Here is a 22,419-nt window from a genome sequence, read left to right as displayed (position 1 = left end):
ACACCCTGCCGGGTGTCCTCCTTGGATGGGGGCTCCCTCACTTCGATCACCCACAAGACGACACCCATTCGCCTTATGACATCAGGTAACCACAGCGAGGAACTCGCCTTTTTTGTGTTTCCATCCCCCCAGTCTCCTGTGGTTCTGGGTCATCCCTGGCTAAGGAACCATAACCCCCGCATTAACTGGGTCACAAACCAGGTGGAGATGTGGAGCAACAAGTGTCATTCAACCTGTCTGGGACCTGCCCGACCTAGTTCCGAGCCTCGAGCCCTGAAAATCACACCCCCCGACCTCACCGGGGTTCCTCCTGAATATCATGACCTCCAGCAGGTATTTTCTAAACACAAAGCATCCTCCCTACCGCCTCACCGCCCTTATGATTGTGCCATAGATCTTCTCCCCGCAGCACCTCTTCCCTCTAGCCGTCTCTACAGCATCTCCAAACCTGAACGGGAAAGTATGGAACAGTACATCTCCGAGTCCCTGGCATCCGGCTTAATTCGGCCTTCCACCTCTCCTCTGGGTGCCGGCTTCTTCTTCGTCTCCAAGAAGGACGGCACCCTGAGACCTTGCATAGACTACCGTGGCTTAAACCAAATCACCATTAGAAACAAGTATCCACTACCCTTACTGTCATCCACATTTGAACCCATACAAGACGCTACCATATTCACCAAGTTAGATCTCAGAAATGCTTACCATCTGGTTCGCATCAGAGAGGGAGATGAGTGGAAGACGGCTTTCAAAACACCAATAGGACATTTTGAGTATTTAGTCATGCCTTTTGGCCTCACGAACGCACCCGCCGTTTTTCAGAACCTGGTAAACACAGTTTTGAGCGACTACCTGAACAAATTCGTCACGGTATATCTTGACGACATTTTGATTTTTTTCGAGGACCCCCGAGGAACACACTAGTCATGTCCGTGCCATTCTCCAACGCCTGCTCGAAAATCGGCTCTACGTTAAGGCGGAGAAATGCGAATTCCATGTCCCATCTGTTAAGTTCCTAGGTTTCGTACTGGAGAGTGGAAGGCTGGGACCCGACCCCGAAAAGGTACAGGCAGTAAAGGACTGGCCCACTCCTTCCACACGCAAACAGCTGCAGAGATTTTTGGGTTTCGCTAATTTTTATCGTCGGTTTATTAAGGGGTACAGCCAGATAGCCGCCCCTTTGACACAACTGACCTCGGTAAAGAGGCCTTTCTTTTGGAACGCTGAAGCCTCCAGAAGTTTTTGTGAATTAAAGGAGAGATTCATTCAGGCACCTATTCTCACCCGTCCAGACCCTGCAAAGCAGTTCACACTCGAGGTTGACGCCTCGGATACGGGAGTCGGGGCTGTTCTATCTCAAACCTCCCCCACAGATCACCGCCTCCATCCCTGCGCCTTCTTCTCGCGGCGCCTCTCACCCGCAGAGAGGAACTACGATGTGGGAGATCGTGAGCTCCTGGCCGTAAAACTCGCCTTGGAGGAATGGAGGCACTGGCTGGAGGGAGCTGAGCACCCCATTGTGATATGGACGGATCACAAAAATCTCTCCTACCTCAAGGAAGCTAAGAGACTCAACCCACGTCAGTCCAGGTGGGCCTTGTTCTTCTCTCGTTTTCACTTTATCATTTCTTATAGACCTGGCAACAAGAACGTCAAGCCCGACGCCCTCTCACGACAGTTCTCGGTGAATTCGGATCCCGAGCCCACTACCATCATACCCCCCGATTGTGTCCTGGGAGCCGTTACCTGGGAGATATGGGATCAGGTGCTCGAGGCTCAAAGGAACTACCCCTGTCCCAATCAGGTACCCAACCGCACCCTGTTTGTTCCTCCTTCCGTCAGGCATAAGGTGATTACCTGGGGCCACACCGCCAAGTTCTCTGCCCACCCTGGTGTCAGTCGTACCGTAGCCTTAATCCGGAGGACTTTCTGGTGGCCCACTATGTTTAAGGATGTCAAGGAGTACGTTTCCGCCTGCCAAACCTGTGCCCGCAATAAGGGAAGTAACCAACCCCCTTTTGGACTATTAAATCCGCTACCCATTCCCTCCAGGCCCTGGTCCCACATTGCACTAGACTTTGTCACCGGTCTTCCCCCTTCTCGAGGCTTTACTGTTATTTTGACCATTATCGATCGTTTTTCCAAGGCTTGCCACCTAGTGCCGCTAAAGGCTCTACCTTCTGCTGCTGACACCGCCACTCTGCTTGTTAAGCATGTTTTTAGGCTCCATGGCATCCCTGCAGAGATACTTTCTGACCGCGGCCCTCAGTTTATCTCAAGGGTGTGGAGGGACTTCGCCACCTGCTTAGGAGCTAAGGTGGCGCTAACATCTGGTTTTCATCCGCAGTCAAATGGCCAATGCGAGAGGCTAAATCAGGAGGTAGAAGCCATGCTCCGCTGTCTGTGTTCTTCTAGCCCTTCCAGTTGGAGTACCCACCTTCCTTGGATCGAGTACGCCCATAACGCCCATGTCTCCTCCGCCACTGGACTATCCCCCTTCGAGGCCTCGACAGGTATTCAACCCAGTTTGTTCCCTTCTGAATTTCCCTCCACAGTTTCCTCCGTTCCTCAGTTCCTGAAGGGGGCCCGGCGGGTTTGGGCGGCCACGCAACAGGCCCTACAGAGGACTGCAGAACGCAACCGGCGTCTGGCCGACCGGCACCGGCGTCCTGCCCCAGACTATGCGCCTGGACAGCGCGTCTGGCTCTCCACCAGGGACATCAGATTGAAGGACCACTGCAAGAAACTTTCCCCCACATTCATCGGTCCCTACACGATTTCAGCTGTCATCAACCCGTCCTCCGTCCGCTTGGATCTGCCGTCCCACATGAAGATACACCCCGTTTTTCATGTCTCCCTTCTTAAGCCTGTCATCTCCAGTTCCCTGTGCCCTCCTGTCGACCCTCCGCCTCCTGTGCGTCTCGCTGACGGGGGCCTCGGTTACTGTGTCCAGCGCCTTCTGGATGTGCGACCTCGTGGCCGGGGTTTCCAGTACCTGGTCGAGTGGGAGGGTTATGGCCCGGAACATCGACAGTGGGTCCCGCGGTCATGGATCGATGACCCCTCTCTCATCCGGGATTTCGAGTTGGCCTGCTCCTCCTCCTCCTCCTCCTCCTCCTCCTCCTCTGCTCGGCCGCCGGGTGGCGTCCCTTGAGGGGGGGGTACTGTCACGGTCTGAGGTATTTCCCTGCTGTCACTCCCTGTCTTTTGAGTTTCCCTCTGCAGGTGGGCGTGTCTGGAGGTGACCAAGCTGCAGCAGATCTGCTCATCAGCTGGCCAGGGGTATTTAAGCAGCTGGGAGACTCCTACACTTTGCTGGATGATTACTCTACCTGGGTACCTTCTAACAGCCACTAGTTTATCTTATTCGAGTTTTTTTGAGAGTTAGATTGTGTTTTTGTAATTTGGAGTTTTAAGAATTTAATGAGTTTTTGGATTTTTGCCTTTTGACCTCCTGCTCTTGTTCCCAGACAAAACCTCCACACTCATCTTCGACTGGCAGAACTCTGGAGCCCGCATCATCTGAAGCTCCAACCCCGCTCGTCTCTCAGCCTCTCCCCTGGCCAGAACCACCTCCAGCCGCCCACCTAACCCTCCTGGACCTTCCCAAGCTCAGCTTCCTCCTCGTCTCACTCCTGGATCTCAGTCCCTGCTACCCAGACCGGACCACTCCTCCCTCAAACCAGTTCCCACCTCTCCAGACCGTAAGTCCTCTGCACAAGTCTGATTTCCTGATCCTTCCGCAAATTGGATCTAACTCCGATCTGTCCACAGTTTCCCCGCACCAGCCTCCCTGCACAAGAACTCAGCTTCGTTACGCTGCTCCCTTGGTTTCCCTTCAATAAATCCTTATTTAAACCTTTTAAAACCGTCTCCGATCTGATTCTGTATGTCGTGGGTTAGTTTTCTTCACCACAACATGACAGTTGTCTCACATGTAAACAACACAACAGGAAGTGAGGAAGTAAACGTTATTTACAAGAAGGTTGCAGGTTCGAAACCCGGCTGCAGCCTTTCTCCCCATGCATGCGCAGGTTTCCTCTGGGTACTCGGGTTTCCCCCACAGATCTAAACATCCCTATAGGTTAACAATTGAACGTGGCTTTGGATAAAAGCGTCTGCTAAATAAATAAACATAAACACCAGAATACGCTAAATTCTGCCGTAGCAAAGCATCATCAGCTTTGTGGGCAGACAGTAATAACCACTTCCATTATATAAAACAGAATGTTTTTAGCTCTGTCCAAAAGCAGAGTCTGCAATAGTTTTTGTTGAAGCATACTTTTCTACACCTTTAGTTATGCAGCACAATACCCTTTCTGTCTGAAAGCGTTTCAGAAGTACAATGATGTCTAAAGATGGTCTGCTGCTTTTTCAGGGTTTTTTGCCCACATTTCTACGTGTTTGACATGCTTATTGTCTGCATATTTACAGCTTACTGATGATTTAAGTGCTAACATACTTTGTGGTGATCCTTGTTTTAATTGCCGCTCTGTGGCATCTGGTAAAATTTTCTGTTTGTGTGTGTTTTTCCTGAAATGTGTAAGTTGGCAAACGTCAGCATTTAGCCATTTCTTCTCTTGTTTTAGCTGTGGACTGTAAACTGTTGCTCCAGAGGCTGAGTGCTGACTTTGGTCTCTCTGGAGTTGCCCTGCTTTGCCTCCACATTGACAGATGCATCATTCCCGATGGGTTTTAATAACAACATGCCTGTAGCCTCACCTTTGCTGTATGGTGTCCCCCAGGGGTCAGTCTTAGGATCTTTTTTTTTTTTTTATTGTACATCAGCCCTCTTGGGAGCGTCGTCAGACGTATGTATCCTATCATTTGTGGGCTGCATTTGCATGAGTCAAAGTTGCGTAAACTGTCCGAGCCAATGAAGCGTCGTTCATGTAAAGACCTGGCTTGTATTAACATTACCTTCAGTTGAATAAAAACAAGACAATGATGGTTGCCCTTGAGCCAAAAATTACCTCAATACTCAAACATCTTGGTTCACTTCCCTGCAAACAGTCAAGGTTGCATGCATGTGCAGTTCATGTCAAAATTGAGTCCATCGATCCAGACTACCTCTGTAGGACGTCAAAACGAGGTCTTTGCACAGGCGAGTATCAGAATCCTTGGTGTGTGTTTTGATCAGTTACTGTCACGCGGCAGCCATTGTGGTTAGAACCACTTAGGAAAATCAAAGCACGTACTGATCTCATTTATGTGCTTTCCTCTGTTTTAGGAGCTTTTTCAGAAAGGCAAATGCACCTTTGTGTGTTTTACTGACTTTAAAAAAGCTTGTGACTGGAGTTATTGCTTGCTGGTGGTGATGGATTATTTTTTATAAATCTATCAAAGCCTTATTTAAAGCACCATTAGCTTGTGTGCAGGTGACCAGTCTAAGGATGGGCTGGTTTCCTGCCCAGTTTGGGGTGAAACAGGGAAATGTCCTTTGTTTGCTCTTAATGATTTAGCCCAAGAAAGGAAGTTTGCTATTCTGGGTATACCAATTAAAGATATAAATTTAAGTATTTTGTTGTATGCCGATGATCTTGCTTTGATTGCTAAAGACAAGCTTAATCTCCAGTAAATGCTGGGCTTCATGAATATTTGGTGCAATAAATGGAGACTTGCCATTAGTTGTGAAAAAGTACAAATAGCTCCTTTCTGGAATATGCCCAGGTGCTGAAGTGATTACGCTTTGATTTTGGGGAAATGCAGTTCTCTGATGTAGCGGTCACTTTATAGCGTGACGACTGCAAATTAATTATGACCAATAAGATGTGATGATTCCATATAAATATGAAATCTTTGAATGTTTAATCAGAAGATTCTAGTTACTTTTACTTGTTCAGGGACCATAAACACACTTCGTATTAATCCAGACAGAGTCAGGTATATAGTTAAAAAGGAATTTTATTCTTTTCTAAACTAATGATTATACATGACAAGATATGAATAATGAGATGTGATAGAGTGGAAATGCGGTGATGGAATGTGATGTGTAGGTGGTGTGTTGTAAGCTAGATGTTTATCAGAATCTTTGTATCTGAAAGAAATTGTGAAATCTGGGTGTAGAAGAATTAAGCTTGGTTTATGATTGACGCATTCACTTTCCGCTTGGTGATGCGGCTCGCGGATGGAACGCGCTTCACAACTCGCAGTGTTTTTGGTTCATGCGGCTTGTCTCTGAGGTGAGCCAATATTCTCCCAAACTGAATGGGGCAGCATGGAGCTCTACGGCATGCGTCCAACACTACACCATAGTAGAAGTAGAAATTAATGTTGTTTACTACATGACATTCCAGCATTTTTTAACAGCGTCCTCGACTTTTCCGACAGTGCGAGCTATTTCTCTCCAAGAATTATTAACAACATGTTGATCACGGTGATCTCTGAGAGCTGAATCATACAAATGTCTGTATTTACGAACCTCTGCCATACTAGTTCTTGCCAGTCCGCCATGTTTTTCCATGTCCGACCGTCCGCGTGGTTAGAAATTTTCCTAGGTGCGCGTTGCGGAAATTTTGGGCCGTGCGGAGGCGAGGTGGAGGGGCGTGGTTGTTAAAATTACGCAATTTCGCCGAGCGGAGCCGTGCGGACCTCGCAGAAGCGTCAAGCATAAACCAACCTTTAGTTGTCTGCTATAAACTAGAGAGTTGATTATTAATAAAACAGCATCAGATGCAATCTGTTGTGTCTACAAACCCTGTTGGACACCCCCAGCAGATCCGGACTGTGAGAAGTCGGGTGGACCACACGGCACCGGGATTTCATAGATTAAACTCTGATACGACCTGTCCAGTCTTGAGATGTCTCCAGGTCACAACAGTAGCTGGAATGCGTGTCTGGCAAGCGCAGTCCAGACCATGTCCATGGATACGAGGTACGGAGGGATCTTCCCCATGAGGAGGGCGTCAACAGAGTACGAGCATAGTCAATCTTCACGAAAGAATGCAGTTCGTTCACAGCGGAGGTTGTTTTACGCAAAATGTTGCTATGGGTGTTGAATAAAACCATAGTACCATAGTACCCATAGTACCCACGATACCTACAGGGAGACCACTGGGAAGTGTGGTTAATGACAATACATTTAGGCTCACCACAAATCTTTGAAACTGGGGCGAATCTCACAGATATCCTTGGTCTAATGATGTTTTAGCAACATTTTCTTCAACAAACAACACATTTCTATTTCTTTAATGATCTGCAGAGCAAAGTTACAACAAGTAAGCAAGCTTTATATCAGACATACACAGACCAGTGGGAATTTGATGCTCTAAAAGCTAAGAAGTTACCAACAAGAAGAAATGTTTGTGTTGGAGGTAACAGCGGTCTTTTGGTGCACATTCATTCGCTCATTATAAAAGGCTAAATCAGTGCAAGGTTTAAATCACCGCCTCTGAAACACAGTTTCTTTTCTTTCCAGAGTTTAAAAACATCCTGCATGACTAAACTGCTCTTTTGCACAGTGTGAAATGTTTCCCACATTTTTATTTATTATACTTTAAGTTCAATTTCATTTAATTCACTGCTGAAGCTGTTTTTGACCAGACGAGCAATAGCGATCTCTGCTGGATGCTTTCTGATGGTTTAACCTCGGACATGTGTGAACACGATGAAGCGGACGTCTCATTCTGCCTCACATCTGCTGTTTGAAGGAGAACTTTCTGTGTGGAGCGTGCACGTTTTCTTCAGTTCTGGGGTCGTCTGGCACATCAGTGATTCAGATCGCTTTACTAAACACGACCTCGGTACCATTGTTTAGTTGTGACACCGATGTATGAACGCATACCGTTGAGACTCCAGCGTGGTGTTACTGCAGCAGCAGCGTGGGACCATAAGCAGAAGGATTCAGCCGGCTTTTGTTAGAGATCCCAGGCTCTCTCTGAGAGTTATTAGGATTATTGATGGTTCCAACTGGCAGGTTGAGGATGTTTTGATCCTTTTGTTTTGGATTCTTGACAGACATATTCACGTCCTTGTTTTCAATAACCAGGACTTTCCTTTACATGTGACACGCTGTCGCCGTGGTGAGAAGCAGAATAAGTGACACAACTAATACTCATCACTGATACCATTACAACAGCTTTATTTCAGCATTAGGGCCTCATGCAGGTTTAAGAATGTTGTTTTATGTGGCGCTGTAGCTGTTGTGACTATTTGTTCCTTATCGGTTGTTCATGGTGAGGAAATAAACAAAGACGAGTCCCTCGAAAGAGGATTTAGGTAAAACTGTGGATGATCTTTTGTTTTGAGGTCCAAACGCTCCACGTCTTTTCTGATGAGCAACTCTGTCTGGTGGCTCCTCTTTACGTCCTCTGCAGACTCTCATATTGTTTCAGCCAAACTCTGAGAGGCCCTCTTCAGTCTGGAGCTTCTCGAGCTACAGTATTTCCTCAGTCACACACACACACACACACACACACACACACACACACACACACACACACACACACACAGACACACACAGATGCTATCTTTTCTACATGTCATAATGTTATTTCTGGGCGCTCTCTGCTTTACTCTGAATGGACTGCAGCTTTTTTGTGGCTTTTGTTAACTGGGGCGTTGTTCTATCCATCCTATATCTACAAATATAGAGTCTGGCCACAACAGATAAGCAGAGCTCGCTCGTGGGGTTGAATGTTCGCGAAATTAGAAACACTGGAACCAGTCAGAGCTAGAACAGCGTGACATCTTCTACAGAGAGTCAATAATTCACTGTTGAAGAAGAGAATGAAGCAAATACGTCCTTTACTTAAATAAATTTTAAGATTTAAACACCTCGACCTGCTCGTGTCTCAAAGAAAAGCCAATGTGCAAACTGTTCAAGTTGGTTTTAAAGCTGTTCCTGACCGACGCCATCTTTGTAGTTCTGGCGCTATGCCTGCCCAACAAATAGAGCACTGTGATTAGCCCAAACTAAAAATGTTCAAGGCCAACATTGGAACTGCTGTGGCTACAACAGAACATGGCTAGCTGCTGCTACTGCTACCGTTGGTCCAGATTTCTAGGTGAACGTTGTTCTGAACTGACGCTCTGGTCAGTAATGCATGGTCTGATGATCAGGAAATAAAATAATCATAACTGACCAGAACTGTGGCTGCAGGGTCGTCGGCGGCAACCCCCGAAGCCGCTGGTGCACACCGACGGTTAGGGATACTGTTAGGCTGAAGAAAGAGTCCTATCAGGTCTTTTCAGCCTGAATCTGAAGAAGAACGTTTCAATCTTTCAGAGAGGACGAGTTGTTCTTCAGTGGTATGAAAAATGTAAAAATCTCTAGAAAGATTTTCAACACTTCGTATTTAACTTGCTGTGGACTGCTCTGTGAACAGCCTCCGTTTGGAAAAAGCGCTCTGACTGGTTTGATGTGCTGATGAACGGTTTCTACAGGGCCAGTTCAAACGTCACTGCTTTAAAAACATTAAGACCAACACAACATTCACATGACTCTGGTTTTCTGACAGAAATCCTGTGATAATCCCGCAAGAATGGACCCCAGGCTGCAGCGGCGGGGCCATTCTAAACTTTAAACTGTGATACGTCAAACGGGGCATGGAAGGAACTGTGTGAGTCGCAAAACTTCCTCATGGGATGTTTAACTAATTTAGCTTCCAGGTTTTCCTCAGGGCTGTGAGAAGTAAGTCATGACCTTGCTTGCAGAAAATCTCTCATACAGATTATGATGCCATGAATATATCCGATATCAGATATGGGACTGGACTGTGTTTATTGTGTTGGAGATGTTTCAAACACCTTGCTGCTCACATTAGCAGCACATTTTGCCTCAAACCCTTTTATGTAACACTTTAAAGATGTTTCTTTATTCTTTAACTTGGAGTCTCACTTCCATCCCACAACAGCTCACAAGTTTCTGGAAAGAAAAAAGAAACTGTCGTTCAATCATAAACATTTTGAAAACACAACACAGGAGTATCACCTCTCTGCTGTCAGACATCACAGACTCGTGGGTCTCTATGAACTGTCTCCCCTGTTTATCTCTACAAATTCCAGACAAATTCCTGCCGAAAAGCCGGTGGCCAAACATCTGGATGTTGGCACTGAGCAGTGACAGTCTGCTACAGCCTGGTGATGCACGTGGAAAACTTGGAAGCACACTTACACAAACATAGGCGAACAAACGCTTAACTCGTATATTCTGAGAGTACTCAGCTGTACACAGCCCAACTCCGCAAACACAGAACAATCCCTTTAAAGGTGCACCGTGTAAGAATGAAGCAAGCGTGATGTCCTGTGATCAAATTTGGGTGCGGCAGTCCATTTTTCTAAACAAAAACTCACTTCCTCACCGCCGTTGTGTGAATTTTGTGGCTGTTCCAGTTGCGGATCATTGCCAGAAGATTCTAGATGACAATCAAAGATGAGTGTAGTGTAGGCAAATCGATGATTATTTTCTTATGATTACCTTTATTGTAATTATTCAGAAGATTCTAGGATTTAATTCAGAAGATCTAGGTTCTTTGCTTTTTCAGTGATCACCCACACCATGTTATTTCAAGAGTCAGGTTTATAAAAGTAAGAATTTATTTTACAGACAATTTAAAACACGACTAATTAACTAAGCATTTACTGTGAGTGGATGTAACTAAACGTGATGAAGGAAACTATGTGTGAATGCGATGTCAGTCAGAGCTTCCTTATCAAAATAAGCTGAGTTCTGGTGAAAAGAATTTGGTTTGCTCTAAGCTACAAAGCTGTTATCATCAGAAGAACATCCAGACGCAATCTGTCATGTCTACTTCAACCGTTTGGAGAGACCCTCTTGGTGGATCCGAAAGTCGCAGGGGTCGGCTGACCTCTGGCACTGGAGGCTGTAGAAAACCGTGGTAACAACTCTTCAGTCCAGAGATGTCTCGGGTCACAACAGCTGGATGGAACCGTGCGTCTGGCGGACTCTTAAAGAGTCTAACAATGTCAGCATTGTTACTGCAGGAACCGTTTGCTCATCAGCTTTGCAGGTGCACGACGTGTCGAAATCTTTGATGGTTAAAGAGGCTTTTGCTACAGATGGCTGGTCTGAGCGATTCTCTAGAACTGTCAAATCACTCAGGATGATTCAGTTTTAAGGTTCTCTCGGCGGGAGGCGTTTTTCAAGCTCTAAAAACTCCCAAACTTTGCTCAGCCTGAAGGTTCCACATCTCCACTATCTTCTGGTGTAAAGTAGTAACTTCATGAGGGATCATATTTGTAGATGAAACTTGTTAAAGTCAGCAATGAGGCTTTGGCGCTTATAACGAGTAAGTCCCAACAATGACAACAACGTACAGAATCTAGAACCAACATGCATAAACAGACAGATCGGTCCCGCCTACTTACACTGTTGGTCTTTTTTAAATATGCAGTAATCGTTGCTTGCTTTTTCGCTTCGTGCTGCATCCTAGCTGCAACCACTTTGGCACCTCTGGAGTCTGTGTTTGTTTACGTCATGCTGCATTCAATGTAATTGGAAAAAGGGAGCTTCAAGCGCTTAACCTCCGATTTTGTTTTCTTTCTGGCCTAGTTGGGAGGGACGGATCGGGGTCGATCTGAATCTGGGGGGGACAGATTCCCCCCGTCCCCCACCCTATCTGCGCGCCTGGAACACATGCAATGTTATGTCTCCTTTCTGACCAGATGTTGAATAGATGTTGAAAGGTCAGACTATACCTAAACTGACCATTGCTGGACGTTACATGAGTCATGCTCAGCAAGTTGATACGTAGATAAATACATTGTCATATCTGGTGTTAGCACTCTTGGGTGACTTAAGGTAGGGAGCACTTACTACACTTTTTATGGTAAGATGCTTAAATTTGAAAAGTCTATTGTCTTGCTGTTAGCTTGCTGGTATAACCCTGAACGACTCATTAAAGGAAGTAAAATGCCTCAGTTTACCTCCGACACACACATTTCACTGTAAAATCCAGTTGTTGGCAGCTGAAAAAGTAGCTTGAGATATTTTTTTACCCGACTGTTCACAGTTAGCATTGTTAGCGTTACCCGATATTAGAGTGAAACAAAAATATGCCGAGGTGTCTGATGAGTACAACAAATAACTTCTGGGTCACTCCTGTTTACTGGCTTTGGGTCTTTGACTCATTCATTGCCAGCCATTTCCTGATCAGAAAAGCCCTTCGCTGCCAGCGTTTCTACTCTTTTTTCAAGAGTCACAGAATGTGACTATGATGATGTCAACGCCAAACTACCAAAACTGCCAAAACAACCAAAGCAAAGCGGAGACTCACCTCTTACATCAGGAAGAATCCACGCATTTCGACCTTTATCCGTTCTTTCATAATCCGTTGTTGAATTGTGATCGGCAGAAGCTTTTCTGGTTCACGCCTCACTTTTTTTACAGCAGTGGCCCAAAACGATCACCTAACACACATATGTCAGACACAAGGCCTGCGAGATAAATATCAAAAATATATTAAAACTGACCGGCTGGCCGATTTTACCGCAAAGACTACAACACTAGCGCGGAGCCGAAGCGCCCCCTCCTTTGTGTTTTTTCCAGCGTCTGCTGCCGGTGTCTGCAGCTCGCTGTCTCAGAAAATTTAAACACTCCTCTCACTCAGCGCCGAGTTTACTCAGCTATTGGAAGCCCAGAAACAGAGATTTTATTCGCTCAGTAATGTGTTCACGACTGAAAGAGAAAGTTACCATCTAACTTCCAGACAGAGCTGATATAACTCTAGCGAGCAGCGACACGCTCAAACCAGCACGACTCTGTGGCTGCTGTAGTTTTTATTTTTCCTCCCTGACACACAACAACGTGGTCAAGCTGCTCAGACATGTTCATCAGCACAAACCTATGTGAGCACCTGTTGTCATCTAATGTTGTCATTGTTATGATGAAGATGAACAAAACAACAGGAGTCTCCTCCTCAGCTCAGATCAACCCCATGATGCAGGTATCTGGCTGGAACAGGTGAGCATCACAGTAAACCAGTGGAACAAACTGAGCTTTAAATATGTTGGTTTTATGCTCTTTTTCTGCTCCAAAACACGAAAGTTAACAGGTGAGATGTTGCATTTTCATGTAAGATAAAATTATATTTTTATTTTGTTGTTGGCCCGTGAGAAAAGATTTAACCTACAGTAAACAGGAAGTGGAAAGGCTGCAGATAGATGAATAGAATAGAAAATCCCTTTATTGTTCCTCAGTGGGGAAAGCTAGATGTCACAGCAGCGATGACACGTATTACAGGAGAAAAAAAGGAGAATAAAAAATAAGAAAAATGAATAAACAACAAGAAAACATAAATCCTGAATAGATTTTAAAAATGCTGAATATACCACAAGTAATGATTACCACTGATGTGTTTTATTTAAAATTGACTTGCTCATGTGTAATTTGGTTATTCCACATTCAGTGTTAATGCAAAAATAAGTTTGTTTCCAAATTAAAAGGTTCAAAATTGCATACATGTTGATAAAGAAAATGTGCAAATTTGCCGTCACTTTTAAAAAAAATATTAAGTTTGGCAGGCTGCGCAGTAGTTGGAGCTGTTGCCTTGCAGCAAGAAGGTCCTCCCACAGTCCAAAAACATGACTGTTAGGTTGATTGGTCTGTCTAAACTGTCCTTGTGAGTGTGTGTGTGTGTGTGTGTGTGTGCGTGTGTGTGTGTGTGTGTGTGTGTGTGTGTGTGTGTGTGTGTGTGTGTGTGTGTGTGTGCATGACGGTTTGTCCTGTGTGTCTCTGTGTTACCCTGCAATGGACTGGCTCTCTGTCCAGGGTGTACCCCGCCTGATTGCCTATTGACCGCTAGAGATAGGCACCAGCCCCTTCGTGACCCTACATGGACAAGCGGGTTCAGACAGTGGATGGATGGATGGATTAAGTTTGGCCCGCGACTTTGTCCCACATTTTCATTTCGGCCCAGTGTGAATTTGAGTTTGACACCCCTGACCTAAAACATGGATTTTCTGCTTCCTGATCACGTGACGTTTGACGTACACAGATGAAGATCAGCTTTAGAGCTGGAATGTTTGTTCTCACGGTGCGGGGGCTTGTTCCGATGCCCACACAGTAAAAAAATGTTAATGACTACTTTAGTCGTCAATGGCAGTGAATGAGTTAAACAACTCTAGAGCTTTTAGCCTGCCGGTGTTACTTTGGCGCGGACGCCGTCACCTCACGGGCTTACTCATCCACTAACCACATCCCTCTTTTGTTTGTTGAAAGGAGAAAACTGACAACCCCCCAGCCGGCTGAGAAGGAAATCTGTTTCAGTATAACCTTCCTTCCAATCTCACTGAGTCGTGATACTGTGTTGTGATCATTTCACTGTAAAATCCGTGCATATTGCTCTTTCAAATAACCTGCAGGTATCTCTCTTGCAAAGGCTTTCACACACATTACATGTACCCACAGCCTTTTGTATATAGAGGGAGAAAAACTCTGAGGTTGATGTGTGACAAATTGTGTTAGAAGGCTGTCGTGGGTTTTAAACTGGAACCTGAAGCTGTGAAAGGAAAATCAGGTTAGAAAGGCCACAAAAGCAAGAAAGAGGTTATCACCTAAATTCCAGGACACAGATGTGATTGTTTTACTTGTGATTGTGTTCCAGTTGGCAGAGGCTCCCCCTGGATATAATCTGATATTAATCCTCTCCCCCTCATATTTTCCTTTTCAGACCATTCGTTTTCTTTTATGATCCTTGCATCTCCGACTGAAACTCTTTTCCACTGCTGGGCATGACACGGAACACCTGCTTTGCACGCTGAACTCCATTCCAACATAAAGATCTTTCTTTTTCTTCACATTTCAGCAGGTCAAGGACATCCACGTGCAGCCAGCTTTAGTGACGATGTTTACAAAATTAGGATTTTTTTTTATAATCATCTGTCGTTTTTTTTTCTGTCTTTGCAGAAAAAGGCATTTTGTTCAGAAACCAGACTCGATGAATAACCAGAGCAGGACCACAGCGCTGAGGGCTAACTGCTTTAGCCTGATGCACAATCATCCAACCAGTGCTGGTTCGTTGGCAATGTTTTGGTTTTCTCCTTCCTTTTCCCAAAGAGCAGCAGGTTTGTGTTGGAGCAGATCGGAATGCACCCTGGGGATGAAATCAACGACCACAGACCAAGATCAATGTTTATCTCTGAGTTTTATGAGATGTTAATGTTGGCCGCCTGAGAGAACCACTTGTTTAAAACAATGATAAGAAACAACACAACACTTTTTAGAGACACTGAAAAGGGACATGGGCTGAAGAGATGAGAGGAAGAACAAGGCATGATCTTTTTTTACTCAAGACACAAACAAAATATACACTTTTCTGGTTGTACTTCAGCATTTAAAGGAATATGAGTAATTAGTAAAGTTACCTGCAGAACAGATTTAATTTCTACCTATTTTTGTGTATAAAGGTGAAATTTTAGGGGTGCAAAAGTCCGTCAGTAATCCAGCTCAGACTGAGAGACCATCTAAAGGCTCAGGAACCCTCTGCAGGTGTTCTGGATCCATCAGCAGATCAGAGTAAGACACTCTGAGTCTAGAATGTTGAACCTTTTCCCAATATTCTAATAGTCGGAGATGTTGATGTGGGGTTTTCATCAGCTGTAAGCCACAGTCATCACAGTTATAACAGATAAAGGCTGAAATATCTGGATTTGCATGGAACGAGTTGGTCCCTTAGGTTAGTTTCACCTTTTAGGCTGGATTACTGACGTAGATAAACCTTTGCACCAGATTCTTGACTTTCACCTGCAGACCATTCCTGGGACTTTTACTGGAATTACATAACCGTTGGAGCACTCTGTGTCCAGCAATCTGGAAGACATTCAAAAGACAACCATGAACAGATCAAACTGATGCTACAATGCTTTATTCAATAGAGACAACAATACATCTTCAGTTACTTTGCATGTATCCTAAACGTATACAAAACAGCTATGTTTGGTCCCGCTGTCCATCACCCTGCTGGAAACAGCTCATGACCTGCTCTGGCCTTGGAAAACACGCTGGCCTCGATTACACCTCCAGGAGATTTGTGAGAGACGGTTTGGGTTTGAAAACCAAACACAGCTAATGTTTGGTTTCTAAAAAGCATTAGTCATGCTCGGCCCAACCACGTGTTGAAAACAGCAGCATACCACAACAATTTGGACATTGCAACACGCTGGGATAAAATATGAAAACGCACCCACGGTGACTGTTTACAGCAGAGAACTGGTTTCCACCCACAGACCGGCCTCTCCTGATGTTTAAGGCCACTTCTCTCCTTACATTGGGTCAAGACAGAACCTTCACAGGACTTTCACAGGTTTGAAAGTACCTGTGTTGTTTGAACAGAGAGGAGCGGTCATGGCAGGTAAAAGAGGAGAAAAGACCGATCAAGATAAATGCAGCAAAGGATAAAAGCCCAACCAAAGGCTGGATCGATGATAGATGATAACAGCAGGAGGTGAATGATTGGTTCTCCGTAAAGGTTCACCTGAACGCCGTTTATGGATGAGTCATGGCTATGGAGACCAACAGCTGGCGGTCCTTCGGTGTCTGCTGGTATTTTGAGTCGAGCTGCTGTGATGTGGGGACACAAAGAAAAAGAAGTTTATCTGAAAGCTTCATGTTGTGACCTTTAGTGGCAATGGGAGTTGGCTTCCTTTCTGACCACAGCTGTTAAGACACAATTAAATGAAGCAGCAGGTGCTGAATTACCAGCTTAGCAGCAGAAAAGCTGTGATGCAAGAGATGTTAATTTATTTATTTATTGTTTATAAAAGGAAACAATGTGGATGAGGAGGAAATATAAACAGAGAAACACAATAAACAAGTAGAACGTAGGAGCTCTGAAATGTTCGCATCACATCAGGAAGCTGCACATTGCTAGAAAACACTCAAGGTTGCATGCATGTGTCCTCAAACATCACTGCCCTCAGTATCTCTCATCCTCATCATACTAATGACCTGCAGAGCTGCCTCTGCGGTGACATGCCACGTGGTTGTTGTGTGGCTTGTCCTTCTCCCCACAGATGTGTGCATGCAGAGAGACACAGGTGAAGACCGCATACTCAGGGAAGCCTGCTCTGACCTCAGCATGAAAACAATCCCTTCAGGTGTTCTGATGGCCTTCATGAAGGATGGAGATGAGAATCCTATCCTGTTTACTCAGTTAATCATAACTAGTCACGGTGCTGGTAACTAGCAAACGCAAGCAGTCGAAAACAAAATTTCACTACTTGAAGGAGAAGAAAAAGAAACAATGTTTTAATAAATCACCTCGTAAGATTTAAATCACGAGGCGTTTCACAAGAACAAAAAAAATCAAAGTGAAAAATGATTTAAAAAAAATTAATAACAAGGAGGAAAAGAATAAAAAGAAGTAAAAAAATGAGAAGAATCAAAAAGTGAATAAGAAAAGATGGAACAGGATCCTGAGATACAGAATAAAACAGCAGCATCAAATGAAGCTAGTGAGGAAGAAGAGGATGAAGAGGAGGTCCCACCAATGCCTAAACAGGTGAGTTTAAAGGAGACCACTGAGTCCACTGATCCCAGGCTCAGGGGGAGAGAGTTCCAGAGTCTGGAGGCCACAGCAGCAAATGATCTGTCACCTTTGGTCTTTAGCCTGGTGCTGCACAACCAGTAGGCTTTGGTCACTGGACCTGGGGGACCTGCTGGGGGTGTAGGGACTAAGAAGATCACCAATGTAAGATGGTGCTTGTCCATGTAAGACCCTAAAGACCAGAACCAGGATCATAATAAATAGGTAACTTTATTGAATAGGTGGATATAGAAATATCCATAAATAGACTCTCTGGATGATAAGCAGCCAGTTGGAGCTGGGTGGATGGAGACTAGTAGGTAAGAGACGGAAACCTGCAGCTGCACTGGCATGCTGGCTCTCAGAAAACACAGATTCATTAAGGCACAGCCAGAGATAAGGATCAGCCCAAGGGAATATCACAATGAACTGAAGAGTAACATTGGAGGTGAGGGAGCTATCTGATGAAACAAGGGTTGAGTTACTGCTGGTGTTGACAATTCTACATCTAAACAAGCTGCTGTTAGAGGCAGTGGCCTGTTCTTCTGACAAACAAACAAATACATCAGCCAAGACAGAAGGATTCAACAGAAAATACCGGGAAGATGTGGAACAGACCACCATGACAGCAAAGTAGCAAACACAAATAAATAGTATGTACAACATATTCACCTAATACTTCTGTATTACCTGGTGTTTTAGCAGCAATAGGAAATTCCTCTCCAGCTCCTCCTGGGATATCCCAAAGTGTTCCTGGGCAGAGAACAGATATTAAATCCCTCCAGTGACCATAAGGTTGGCCCAAGGGCCTTCCCCAGGAGTGCGTGTGACAATTCTTCAAAGGAAGGCAACCAGGATGCCTGAATCACCTCAGATGACTCCTTTAGATTAGCAGGAGCTGCAGATCTTTGAGACAAGCTGGACAAACCAAACCCATCATTCTGAAACACAAACGTCCTCCAAAAAATAAAAAACCTGCAAGCTGAATGCTAAGTTTAGGGAAGAACGTCAAACTCAGAGATGTTCTATTAATCCAGAGAACAAATTCTCTACGTTTTGCCAGAGCGTGGTCGACTGCATGCATAAGGATAGACAGGTGATGGCTGCTTACAGAGCTAGCTAGAAGCTAGCTAACAGGAGAAATGCCTGTGAACTCAGGAAGTTGTTTATCTCGACATAAACGCTACTGGGTCATGTTGTGTCTGTGGATTGTTTTTTAATATAAATTTTCAAAATCGAGATATCGAGACTTTGTCCAATCCTCGGTCATCCCAAAGCTAAAGGTGTGATGGAGGGACCTGGGAGACCAAGGGGACCTCCTAGAACCAGGTCTCCTGGTGATGAAGTTTGGCTCCATGGATTTTGTCGGAGACAACAAGAACTTTATCTTTTTTCTTGTTTGTTTGTTTTGTTGTTTGGGATGTTCCAGACACCAGATAACAGATGAAATGAGACGTTTATTCACGTTTTCTTAGTTACAACACACACTACCTGCCCTCCTCACCATCTGTGGCCCATGACATAAAGGTGCTGATGAGCAGCCCCTATCAGCAGAGGCCATCTTGGCCCTGTCATCAGTGGCTTGCATGGTCACAGGGAAAGGGGCTCGTGGCTTCACCTTTCAAAGAGCTCCTGCTATCCGCTGCCTCTCCTTAAAATTCCAACGCTCTCCATCTCTTTATGCTACATCTGTTACCTGCACTTACATATCCTGTCTGATCGTCCTGCTTTTCCTTTTGTCTTGCAGGTCAAATTGCAGCGACTGGAAAACCATCAGCCTTTGGAGTTAAGAGAGGTGCTGAAAACTTGACATGAGCATCACAAGCTCTATTTTTGCTCGACCACCTGCTGTTGCTAATAAGACGATAATGACCAACTGCTTATAGAACACATGCCGGCTACAATAAAAATGTTTTCATAACTTTATGAGTGTACAAACTACACAGTGCTTCAAATCTCTAAACGGTCCCACAAACACGTGTCAGCTGATCTGACTTTCAGCTTGCGTCTGTCTCCGTAGTTTCTTTTAATCTCTTCAAACTGTGTGTTTGTGTCTGACATGGTATCATCGGGTCCGTGTGTGTGAGTCAAAGTGTCAAGGGAGTCGGGTAAAAATCCATGCCAGTCTGATCTCGGTTTGCCACGGGAGATGTTTGCTTTCTGATGACACCTGGTACCTGTTTCCTCTTTGAGCATTTGAAGCGAAAACAAACACCTGAGAAGGAAGGCAGGGGAATTCTCTCTCTGCAGGCCTCTATGACGTCAAACCGGGGTTCTGTTCCTCTTCACTCTGCAGAACGGACACTTTTAGAGGAAGAGGAAAAAGGTTCACAGTTTTGCCAAAGGAGGACGTTGCTCCTCAGTGTTATTGCACCACTGAGCCTTTTAGAAGAGGGTGAATCTGTTTGTATTAGATTGATATTAAAGATGCCAGATGTTTTAGCCTCATTCAGGCAAATTTAAGTTAAGATCAGGCCTCAGTTTCAGTTTTAGGCACAAACAAATCCAGTTGTTTTTGCTGCAAAACTTAACAGATGACACATTTCTGACTGAACCACCGGTCAAAGATGCAGTCATCAGCACAACCTCTCGCTGTGAGGTGTCGCTCTTTCCCGTGTTGCACCCGTGATGCACCGGTGCTGGATGCTGCTTTTTAATGGAACCAAACAAGAATCAAAATCTAGTTTCTGATATTATCTATTTTTAATGAGATAATTGGAATTCCTCCCGAGGTGGTGGAGAACAGACTCTGACTCTGTCTCAGACTCTACTTGTGTCTAAACATTAGTTCTTGTTTGCAAATTAAGGTAAAATTGATTTTCAAGCTCCAGTCAGAAACTTACTTTGTTCTTCATCCATATGGCAAGCCAAATGAGCATTTATTCTGATATCAGGATATCAGCCAGAATTGTCATGAACATGTAAGCCATTTCTGTCCACTAGTTAACTAGTTAGACATGTTTGTGTCAACTAGTTAAATATCGAGGGTGAAAATGTGCCCACTAGTTAACTAGTGACAGCAGAAATGCGCACTAGTTAACTAGTGAACACATTTAGGCTTCAGTAGTTAACTAGTTGACACAAAAACTGCTCACTAGTTAACTAGTAAAAGCAGAAATGCATACCAGTCAGCTACTTGAAGGTATTTGTCTCACTAGTTAACTAGTGACGGTCAAAATGTGCACACTAGTTAACTTGTGGTAGACATAAATGCGCACTAGTTAACTAGTGAACATATTTTGGCTTCACTAGTTAACTAGTTGACACATAAATGGCTCACTAGTTAACTAGTAAAGACCAAAATGCATACCAGTCAGCTAGTTGAAGGTTTTTGTGTCTCACTAGTTAACTAGTGATGGCCAAAATGTGCACACTAGTTAACTTGTGGTAGACATAAATGTGCACTAGTTAACTAGTGAACACATTTTGGCTTCACTAGTTAACTAGTTGTCACATAAATGGCTCACTAGTTAACTAGTAAAGGCCAAAGTGCATACCAGTCAGCTAGTTGAAGGTTTTTTGTGTCTCACTAGTTAACTATTGATGGCCAAAATGTGCACACTAGTTAACTAGTGAAGGCTTAACTCCTAACTAGTTAACTAGTTGGAGTAGGTCAGTGCCACTAGTTAACTAGTGAACCATTAATGGCTCACTAGCTAGCTAGTTGATGGCAGCAGGCTCACTAGTTACCTAGTTGATGCATCCATTGTCCAAACTAGTTAACTAGTGAGGACATAAATGTATACTAGTAAACTAGTTCAAGTCTACATTCACACTAGCTAGCTAGTTGCGCAGAATTCTAATTAGGAGGCGGAGAATTTCTCAAATTAAGACTCTCTATTGGCTCCCTGTGTCAAAATAAAATATGACAACCAATCACAGTGCGGAATTTCGTAAAATCCCACCCCAAACATTTGCATGCGGCACACAAGTTAACATGCTTGCCAGAGGAACCTCAGCTAGTGAACTAGTAGTGGCTTCAGTGTGACACTTACATGTAAACTTGTGAAGGCAGAACTGCTCACTAGTTAACTAGAGAGGGTACAAATGTCCACTAGTTAACTAGTGAGGTGCAAAATAAGTGTCACTAGTTCACTAGTGGGCCCCAAATCGCCCACAAGTTAACTAGTAAGGTGCGGATATGCTCACTAGTTAACTAGTGAGGTGCAGATTTGCTCACTAGTTAACTAGTGCGCCCTAAAGCGCCCACTAGTTAACTAGTAAGGTGCAAAAAAGCATCACTAGTTAACTAGTAAGGTGCAGATATGCTCACTAGTTAACTAGTGGGCCCCAAAATGTCAACAAGTTAACTAGTAGGGTGCGGATTTGCTCACTAGTTAACTAGTGAGACACAGATATGCTCACTAGTTAACTAGTGATGTGCGGATTTGCTCACTAGTTAACTAGTGAGGTGCAGATTTGCTCACTAGTTAACTAGTGTGCCCTAAAGCACCCACTAGTTAACTAGTAAGGTGCAAAAAAGCATCACTAGTTAACTTGTAAAGTGCAGATATGCTCACTAGTTAACTAGTGGGCCCCAAAACGCCAACTAGTTAACTAGTAGGGTGCGGATTTGCTCACTAGTTAACTAGTGAGGCACAGATATGCTCACTAGTTAACTAGTGAAGTGCGGATTTGCTTACTAGCTAACTAGTGAGGCGCGGATTTGCTCACTAGTTAACTAGTGAAGTGCGGATTTGCTCACTAGTTAACTAGTGAGGTGCGGATTTGCTCACTAGTTAACTAGTGAGATGCGGATTTGCTCACTAGTTAACTAGTGAGGTGCGGATTTGCTCACTAGTTAACTAGTGAGGTGCAGATATGCTCACTAGTTAACTAGTGAGGTGCAGATATGCTCACTAGTTAACTAGTGCGCACAAGACGCACACTAGTTGCTGTTTTTTGAGCAATCTAGTTTACTTGTTATGTAAAAATGTGT

Source organism: Nothobranchius furzeri, chromosome 5 (genome assembly GCF_043380555.1).
Source record: "Nothobranchius furzeri strain GRZ-AD chromosome 5, NfurGRZ-RIMD1, whole genome shotgun sequence".
Lineage (NCBI taxonomy): Eukaryota > Metazoa > Chordata > Actinopteri > Cyprinodontiformes > Nothobranchiidae > Nothobranchius > Nothobranchius furzeri.
Note: the sequence above shows the minus strand (reverse complement) of the source record.